Source organism: Melopsittacus undulatus, chromosome 3 (genome assembly GCF_012275295.1).
Source record: "Melopsittacus undulatus isolate bMelUnd1 chromosome 3, bMelUnd1.mat.Z, whole genome shotgun sequence".
Taxonomy (NCBI): Eukaryota; Metazoa; Chordata; class Aves; order Psittaciformes; family Psittaculidae; genus Melopsittacus; species Melopsittacus undulatus.
Genome location: NC_047529.1, coordinates 90,633,034 through 90,643,066, shown reverse-complemented (window position 1 = coordinate 90,643,066; position 10,033 = coordinate 90,633,034).

Genomic DNA, 10,033 nt, shown 5'->3' with positions numbered 1-10,033 from the left:
GTCTTTGTAAAGACTTTGGGCAGACTGACACCATCTCCGCGGCTGAACAGTACCATGTACAATGGGGTGCTGGATGTGGTATCATGTCTGCCTAAAAGCAAAGAAGGTGCTGGATCTCTTTTCTACCTGGGCAACCTCGCTGCTGTCAGCTGCCATAGCTGATGGCAGAATTTTCCTCATCCACTGATTTTCTTTCTCCTTTTCCCCCCCCCCCTTTTAATTGACTTACCTGGACTTCCAGAAACTAAGGACCAGACCTTTTGCTGGGAGTTCTGCCTTCAGCATTGAAGAAGTAGGAGCTGGTCTTTAATGTTCAGTATTTGAACCACTCAGGCTGCCTGACTCCTCATTCCGCTGTTAACATGGGTTTGCAGCAGGCATAAGCACAGTGGGCTTGTTGGGACAGCTTTTTGCCTTTTACCTGGAACAGATTTGGCAGATCCATAGACTGTAGGATTTCCCCTTTTCCCTGTCATCATCCTCTGTACAGGGAAACTGTCCCCTTCCCTTGGACTGCCCAGTGACGTCTGCACTCTCCTTTCAATTCCCCAAGGAACAGGGATGACAACATAAGGTGATGAAAAAGACAGCATGACTGGGCACACCTCTCACCCAACCTACCTCCTCCCCAGACACCAAATTCCCCTTACTGGCAGTTAGTGAAATTTACCATGACACAAAGTCTGTCCCAAACACCATTAAAGATGCAGGTGATGTCCAGCGAACCTGAGCAGTGGGGTATGAGCAGTTCGTTTGTAGCCCACATCCTTCTGGTCCCAGCACTTGTTGTGCAGATGATGCTCCGCCATGCCACATTTGGGAGCTCTCAAAGTTGCATCTCTTTTTCTTTAGTCTTAGCAAGGTTGCTGCAGACTTAAAACATAACAGACATTTAGAAACTGTATGACTTTCCCTAACTGTCTGCAGCAGTTTCGAGATAAGTCATTTTAAAAAAGAATTACTTTAAATGGAGACTGCTTTAAACCAGACCTTTGTACTTCTTGTTTTTGCTTTTATCTTGGCACAGATGCTTACCCTCTCTCTAGCTCCTTTGTAGAGTTCATTATGCAAAGGAAAAGAAGCTCCACTAATGTTGTAGTTTTGTTTGGCAAGGTGAGCCACAAAACATATGCTGTGTCATGCCTTTTTATTACTGTGCAAGAATTGCCAAAGCAGCCTAAAGGAGGAATCAAGGACATGATCGTTGCAAGGAAAAGAGGAAACAGTCCAGTTTTACAACACTCAGGCTTGTAACCACTTGTGGTAGATTATAGTTTCAGAACTGGTTTAATTTTAAACTATTTTCTTACCAACCGACAGCAGCTTCAAAGTGACTTGTGCTTAATACCACTGCTTTCTGATCCACACTGAGCTCTTCTTCAGTGACCTGCAATTGAAGGCCTGCCTGTGCAGTGGGCACTGCATGGGCATGGACTGCCCCATCCTCTCCCTGTGAAAGCTGATGGCAGAAGTGAAGTCAGCCAGAGCCAAAAGAGAAAGCCTTCTTGAGCAGGCACCGACATCCCTTTTCCACTACGTGGAGGGTGGCGTGTCATACCTTATCCTGTTCATGATCCAAGAGGAAAACCTATACTTCTCAGTCTAGACAACCTGTAATCAGGCGAGGGAAGAGCAGGCAAAGGGACCATTTAATGGGTGTGATCTCAGCTTCCTGCAGCCTGCCCTAAAAACCTCTGAGGACTTCTGTGTGGGCATCCATGGGAGCAGAGAGGAGACCCCCTGCCCCAGACCACCTCCATACTGTGGGTGCCATGCTCCTGCTCCCTCCCCACCCTGCACTTTCATTAGAAGAGGTAGATTTAGATTAGATATTAGGAAGAAATTTTTCACTATGAGAGTGGTGAGATACTGGAACAGGCTGCCCAGGAACTGGAAGGGGCTTCGAGCAACCTGGTCTAGTGGAAGGTATTCCTGCCCAAGGCAGGGGATTTGGAACTTGGCGATCTTTAAGGACCCTTCCAACCCAAAATGTAGTATGATTCTATGATTCTATGAAAGAAATTATTTGGCTTAAAAACAACCCAAAAGATAGACCATTTTTAACTTGATCCCAGATGTAAGCTGCCAGGCAGCCCCATACCAGGGGTGGACATGAGCAAGTGGCGGTTTTCGATATATAACAAAATACCCCATTGCAACATCTCCTGGGTGCTTTGCTTGCAACGCCTCTGAACTTGCCTGAAACTTCAGAAACAGCCTGTGAAAGTGGCTGTGTGGAAGGAGGCTGGTGTCCACAGGGGAAGCCAAAGCCAGGCACAGCTGGTGGCTGCCCACCACAGGCCAAGGTGTGGTGGGAAAGAAGGGGAGGCTGCAGGGTGGCAGTGAAGGGCATAGCTCCCTTCACTGCTTGTTCCCAGATGTGGTGAACCTTTCAAGTGGGGAGGGAGAAGAGGAAGGACATTCATCTTACAGTGTGAAAAAGAGGTAATGAAAGCGTGGAGATGTCAGTTGCACACTGCATGCTGCGGAAACACAGGGGAAGCGTCACCCTCTTCGGTAAAGCCAGGGTGTTTGTGGTAGTGTGCAGAGTGGTGACCACCCCAAGGAGACATGATGGGGGACATCTCTGGGGGTCCATACTGATCTGTCATTACAGGCTGTCTCAGGCATAAAGAGGCACTTCTATGAGCTTGGAAAACACCCAAAATGAGAACTGGAAACATTTCCCTCTCCAGTCAGTTTACTCTCCATTAGCATTTTCATACCTTCCCTGAAAGTAAAGGCACTTTCTTGAGGTCAGACTTCAAAGCAGTGATAACCAGCTTGGGGTGAATGCCTGCCAGAAAGGGCTGGCTAACAATAATGAGGCCTGTAAAGCACAGAGATGCAAGGATCGTGGAGAGGTTTGAGAGGGAGAGCACAACAACATCAGTGTGCTGGGAAGGAGAGGCAGGTTTCCTCAGAGACACAAACTAAACCTCGCTGTCCCACTTGGTGCCTATGACAGGTTATCTGAAGCAAGGCAGTGACGCTTTACATGGCCTCTCAAAGGACAAAATGCAAAAGAAACTTTCCAACTACCACCTTTTCATAACACAGACAAAGGGTCAGAAAGGCAGCAACCATGGTCCCTGTGGATTTAGGAAAAAAGCATTCACTTCAGAAATCTGTCACGTATATTTAACATCCTGTTGTCTGTAATGATGCAGCTCTTTTGGGAAACTCAGCCCTGGCAGTTAAAAATAAAGCGGCACTGTGGAAACAGTGAGACAAAAGCTCTGTCCTGTGCATCCAAGCTGGCATGCCTGGAGTCCAGCCACCTCAAAGTCCAGTTGCACTCAGCCTAGGTCAGCTCCATTCCTCACAGGAAAACTGCTCTGGAACCACCTGCAAGAGCACAACAGTATCATATACAGCATTAACCCGTGGTTGATGTGAAGTTACAGTGACATGGGACTTTCCCATGGCTGCACCAGGCTATTTTAAATTAGAGTCAGGCACAAGACATGAGACAGCACATGGTGTCCATGCAGGGAAACTCCTTATTAATATTCAACCCTTGGGGCTGGCCTGAGGTAGAGTTTTCTGGAGCATGCAACACATTTTAAAAGCAGACTCGCCTTTAACTCCTGAAAATGTTGTTGCACCAAAATCATTGCTGCACCTAAAATCATGCCCTCACAGGAACCCAATTTCCTCTGAGCAGTAACTGACTTACTTACCTTGTATGGGTGGAAGCCTTCTTGACTTCCAGTCGTCAAAGGCTAATCTCTATGAGACAGAAAATAAAAGCAAAACCACAGACGCTGCAGGATGTGTGGCTTAATTTTTACTGTCTAAACAGTTATTTGAAGCAACCCAATGGTATATAAAAAAAGCCATATTTCCATACTCTTTTTCTCCTGGACATAGAGTTTAGAGGGTTTGGAGGATACATGGATCTCCAGGCTACACTGTAATTCAGACAGGGTTGGCTACTGAAGTGACACATGCTCCCATAGCCTGCATTGCTCCTGGAGCTCTGGCTGAGGCTGGAGGGCTGAGGTGCCCTGGCCTGCAGCAGCCTGCTCTCCCGTGAGCACAGCCGGACACCGGTTCATATTCCAAAGCTGGTGCCAAAGCAGCACGGTGCAGAAGCCATGCATGGGCTGTGCAGGTTGTGCCCCAGTGGTGCGGGCAGGGCAGGCAGCTGGGGCAGGAGCTCCATCCATGCCATGTTATCTGTGCCTGTGACTCAGCCTGACTCATGAGCCGGTGTGGACTAAGCTGTAATTTGGAGATGCAGCCGCCTACATCTGTCCACGCTGCTCCTCTCCTGGAGGTGGCAGAAGCGAACGTATTCTCCACCATCTCGAACCCTGGTTCGGACGCGCTCTCTCGACCCCCAGGTGAGGGTAGGTGACCGTGAGCGCGCAGGCTAGCACACACCTTGCAGTAATAAACCCGGCGGAGGAGGTTTCCGCACCTACTCCGCGGGTGGAGGATGAGCGACTCCACTCCTGCCATCGTGGCTCTCCCCAAAACCCCTGCCCAATCCCCTCACTGGCCCAGGGCAGTTGTGGAGTCTCCTACATTGGAGATATTCAAGGCCCGCCTGGACAAGTTCCTGTGTGATGTACTCTAGGTTACCCTGCTCTTGCAGGGGGGTTGGACTAGATGATCTTTCAAGGTCCCTTCCAACCCTTGGGATTCTGTGAAGGTCTCTCTGCTCCCCCCACACACCACAGGGCTCTTCTGGCACCTAGGACCAGGGCAGCTGTCTGCCAGACGAATGACTCAGTGCCCTGAGGCTCATAAGCACAATTTCTCTTGGCATTTGCATTGCCCTGGAAAATTATATTGGGGCTAAAGAGCTAGAAACATTTGCACTGACATACATTTAACTGAAATAGCCAATTAAACTAAATAGCTTTGATTTAAGTGAAAATCAGACAACCAGCAGTGCCCAGGGTAAGATTGATCAGGATTATTTGTGAGCTCCCACTCACATTTCTGTTGGAAGAGCCAAAATTATGTACCATGTGCTTATGCTGGCTCTCGGGGCTTTTTTTTCTTGCTGGCATTAAACCACCTGTTGGAAGACAGACTGTGCCTTATCCAGCATAAACGCAGCCAGTACAGCGTTAACTCGTCAACAACCTCTGAGCAAATGGAAGCACGCCTTTGTATGGGATCAGGACTTTGCACCAGGAAGCCACCGTGTTTGTGATACTTCACTGGAAGCCATAAACCCAGATTTCTTCTATCAGCAGCCCACGTGTGCAAACCTTTAACTAAAATGGTTCAACCTCGGCCCTTTCATTGCAGCAGCACAACCCCTTCACAAAGGCCAGGCCTTAGCTTTGGGTTAGTCATTGCTTTTGGTTTACATTTCACAATTTTATTTGATGCGGGAGCAGATAAGCAATGCATCTGCTCCATCATATTTCCCCAGCGTCTCTCCCTTTGTTCTTTTTCTCTTTAATCCTGCTTCTGCAGGAGAAGCAACCAGTCGCTAGCATTTAGCAGTGCCCTTACCATCCACTGATGTTAATTCCCTCGCTCAGAATTAATTTCCCCTTTGTCTGCCTTCACTAGAAGGGTCTGTGGAATTTGCACCGGTTTCTCCCGAAATGAGAAAGGGGAAGAAAGAAACCCCGCAGCCATGCATGTGGCAGTCCTGGCATTCCCACCCTGCTCTCCTCCCTGTTCGCAGCTCTCCCGCATTCAGGTTTGGGGTGTGCATGCTGAGTCACTGCCTGGGGTTAACACGCTCCAGCCTTGCAACAGCAAACACCCATTAGTGGAACAAAAGCAATGTTGACAGTTAGCAGTGCATAGCTAACTCTGATTAAAGGCCAGCTTGTGTCTTTGGGGAAGAGGAATGGAGCAGGGAAACAGGGGCGGGTGCCCAGGGGAGCCTCAGCGCTCTTCTGGCTGACTCAGCCAGAATTGGCCCTGCAGGTGCTGTGGGGCAGACCCTGCCCTGTCCTACATGGACTGGGAGCCAGCCTGTCCTGCAGGTGCATGGCAGCTCCCCTGGCCCTTGCAGCGTTCCTATGGCATGTAGGTCTGGCGCCTTCAGGAGCAGCCCTGGGCTAGGTCTGAGCTGGGCAGGAGGGCGCAGGCAGATCAAGGAATGCTCCTGCCCATGCCACACACAGCAAGTCTACCAGCTGGGACACACATTTGCTCACTGGGGTAGTGTGCTTGTAAAAGGAGCTGCTATAGGCATGAATATTTAAATTTCCTTCCAATGGATATCATGCCAAATTCCACATCTCGGTTCCAGAGTGAATCAGGATGGTCAGACACACTGGTTCAGGGAACAGAAATGTAGAAGTAAGGCCAAACACTAATGCCTTCCTCCAGAGGGGATGCAGTGCCTGGCTGCCTTTCTAGCAATCAATTCAGCAGAAAGAGAGGGAGGAATAGCAGCCCTGCAGGCTACTGGGGCCTTTTAAATCTTTGCTTGGAGGGCTCACCTGGCAAAGCTTTTCCTGAGTTCAGCAAGTACCTGGTGAACAGACACCCTGTGACTCTTCTGCAAAACTCCTCTGCTGGGGTAATGCCACTTGTCTCTGAGCATGGGGCAGGAAGGAAAGAGGCAGCCAGATCATCCCACCTTCTGGCATCTGCTTAAAAAAGGGTAGGGAGGTGTGTTTGCATTCCCTTCTCTTTTTGTCTTGGCTGCCTAGACTTGTCCTGGGACCTATCTGGATGGCTGGGTAGTATGTCCCTGGATAAAGGTCACTGTATCCCAGTATGGTCCTCCACCATGGCCCAGCACCTCCATCCTGACTACTGGACTGCTGCATCTGTCCTGTCAAGGTACTTCCACACCCAGTGCTGGCTTTCCAGAGCAACCTGCCCCCACTGCAGTTTGCTCTGGTTTGCCCCAGCTGGGGAGCCCCTGTAGAAGGCAGCAGAAATGTGAAATGCAGCCAGGCTGCAGCAAGCCATCCCCAACACCTGATCTGATGCCTGGAGAAATGTGTCCTAACCTGACTCCTTACTGGCACCCATGTGAGCTAATCCTTCCTGGTGCATTCCCAACCCTCCTTGGGAAAGCTGTCAGCCTTCTTACCCCACAGCATTGTCACCAGGCAGCTGAACTGACACCCATGGTGAGACAGGGACAGTCACCACTGCCCTGAGCTGGGCTTTTGGGCTGCATGGGCAGGTCAGCACCAGGGGCTGCCCTGGCTCACACCTCAGGAACTTCCTCTGCAACCTTACAGGTGCTCACAGCAAAGAAACAGAAAGCAAAGCAGAAAAGGAGACGGCTGCAGGAAAGCATGTTGGAGGACTACTGCTGGCTACTGCTGGTTCTGCTGGGGCTCCCCTTTCATGTCAGGACTTACCTCTGCTGCTTTTTGAAGGCTCCTCAGGCTGCCTGTCTAGCAAGAAAGCAAGCAGTCATTACTGGGGATATTCTGCACGATGGTAAAAGCAGCTAAAATAGTGTCTGGGTGTGATGCTGAAGAAGTCATCTTCCTACGGTGTCCTTAACACCAGTACTCTTACAGAAAATGAATCAGCCTTCTTCGGGCTTTTTTCCAGAGGCCCCTCTGACTAATTCTGCCCAAAACAGGCAGGCTGACCTGCGCAATGGTGTGACAGTGGCAGACAGGACTTGCTCACGTTTGGGTGGAGGCAGGGGAAAACTGTTTTACAGGCCTGCCCAAAAAAATCCTCAGATTGCCTCTGCCAAAAACCACACCAAACATATGGCAAATGAAATCGCTGGCAGGGAGCTGGCTTGGAAGGCAGGAGTGTTTCAGCACTGTGGACTGCTCGTTAGCTGGCCTGAATTGTATTTACACTGCTTTAAGCATCTCCATATTTAAGGAAGAGAAGGCAAAGAGGAGGGCATTGACATTTTTTTGTGTGTGCTTTTGATGCTTTTCCATGCATGCTATTTTTGTGATGATGTCAGCATAGTCCTAGCACTTGTCCCATCCCATAGTTAAGAGCAGCATGGCAGAAGATATCTTCTCGTATGGCAACAGACTCCCGTGGGAAAGCAGACAGAAGGGTTTTCTCTCTCAGAACAGGAGCTCTGCCGATTTCACCATATGAGTGTCCTGTACATTTTGCAGAGATGATGAAATCATGTACAGATGGGATCCATCTTAACAAAGGCTTTTATTCACAGAGCAGGTTTCTCTGCTGTACATGTTGGGCCAAATTCCAGCTTGCATAGCCATATCAACCAAATGCATCCATAGAGCCAGACAAATTTCCAAGCAGATTCTTAAGGAGATGCTCTGTCCCTGCTGTTGTGAGCAGCGTGACTTCCTTGTGCAGCACTGTGGCCCCCCATGGAATCTGAGACTCAGAGTCATGGCAATAAACATGTCTTTCTTCACACAGCACCCTTAATAAGGACTTAAATATCCCATGCCATCTCCAGGGCACTGCCAGGTGCTGTGGAGAAAGCATGGCAGAGCAGCAAGACCCTAAGAGCAAGCACCTAGAGGTGCCTGATGTCTTCAGTGATTGGGAAGGCAGCCATAGCAATAGCTGCAATGGCTACAGCCACAGAAAGAGAGTGAAAATAGAGCAGCCAAACAGCAATGTCTTTTCTTTAGTCTGGGGTGTCATTTTTCCTTCTGGAACTGGACAAGTGGAGTGCCAGGGGAGAGCTTGCCTCCACATCCATAAGCAGCTTTCCACCACCTTTTGCGTGCTGCAGCTTGGGAGCTCAACCTTTCTCCAGCCCTACTCCCTCTCCTAACTCCTCCCATGCATCTGTAGGCCATGGCATCCTGATCCTGCATTGCACTGGCGAGGGGCTTTTGTAAGAGAGGGCAGGGAAGCAGACACCTCAAAGCTGCTGCTTTGCTCTTGCTACAGCATCTGACTCCATGCACACACCTTTCCAGGGCTGAGCCATCGCATATGCTGATGGGATGACCAAACCCCAGATAATCTGTTTATTTGACAACCTGATCTGGACATTAAAAATGGAAGGCTGATCAAAGCTGCAGAGCAAACTTTTGGGCACAATCCAGCAGTATGCATCAATGAACTCTTCCCCCTGCCTTTCTTTTTTGCCATAGATTCAGCACTCAGTTAGTAGTGCCTTAAAACATCTTGCTAGCTGCCCACGCTCAAAAGAAGAGCAGCAACAATAACAAAAGGAAATATATAGAGGGATGACTTAAGCGAGTTTGGAAATCGCTTCTCATATGAAACACTCCTTTAGTCACAGGCACAAAAAAGCATCAAAATTCCCTGCCTCTGATGTAAACAGCAGAAAGAAAAAGTCATCTGGAAGGACAGGATGATTCACGCTGAGGACCTGACTCGTAATATTCATCAGTGTTGAAACTGCCTCTGCAAGATGACTACATGTGAAAGCTGCACCAGCGAAATCCTGGCTTCTGCCACGAGAGGTATCATTAATGGCAAAGCGGTGTGGTGCGACTCCAGTGCCGCAACCCTTGCTCGGGTGAGTAATCATAAGTCATCCGACCAGTCCCAGCTAAAACAGCAGTGTCATTCAGGTAAGACTGCTTTACATAAGGGTGGCAGCAGCAGGCTGGAGCGCTCTTAGGCTTTGCAGCCCTCTTCTATGGCAAAACAGAAGGTTTCTTCTCAGTCTTGCAAAAACTCCTTCCTTACAAAGATGCTGCTCAAGTTGAGCACTTGAAGAAGACTGGAAAATTTGGCCAGTCTCCCTTTATGTTAATCACCCTAACTCAAATGGTAACAGGGCAGAAAAGGCTGTGCTGACTTTATGCATTGTTAGGAGATACTTTCCCCTGCATATCTGAATCTGTTTACTTAATCTTCCAGGTCTTTACCCATGAATATTAAATTCCTTGATCACTATGCATTAGGAGTCATCTTTTTACCATCTGTTTGTGTTTGTCATCTAACCCTTGTAAATAATAAAATGTACTTTGTTCTCAAGTTCATGGATCCTAGCAGGAGAGCAATTACCATGGAGGAAAAGTACTGTGTGAAACTATTGGCAGCAGCAGGACTTTGTTTTAGCTCCCCATCTTGCCACTTTACAGTAATGAAGCAAAAGCCAGTACCTGCCCAAAAGCTGTGCTTAGACTCTGTGGCGTCCCTAAAGGCC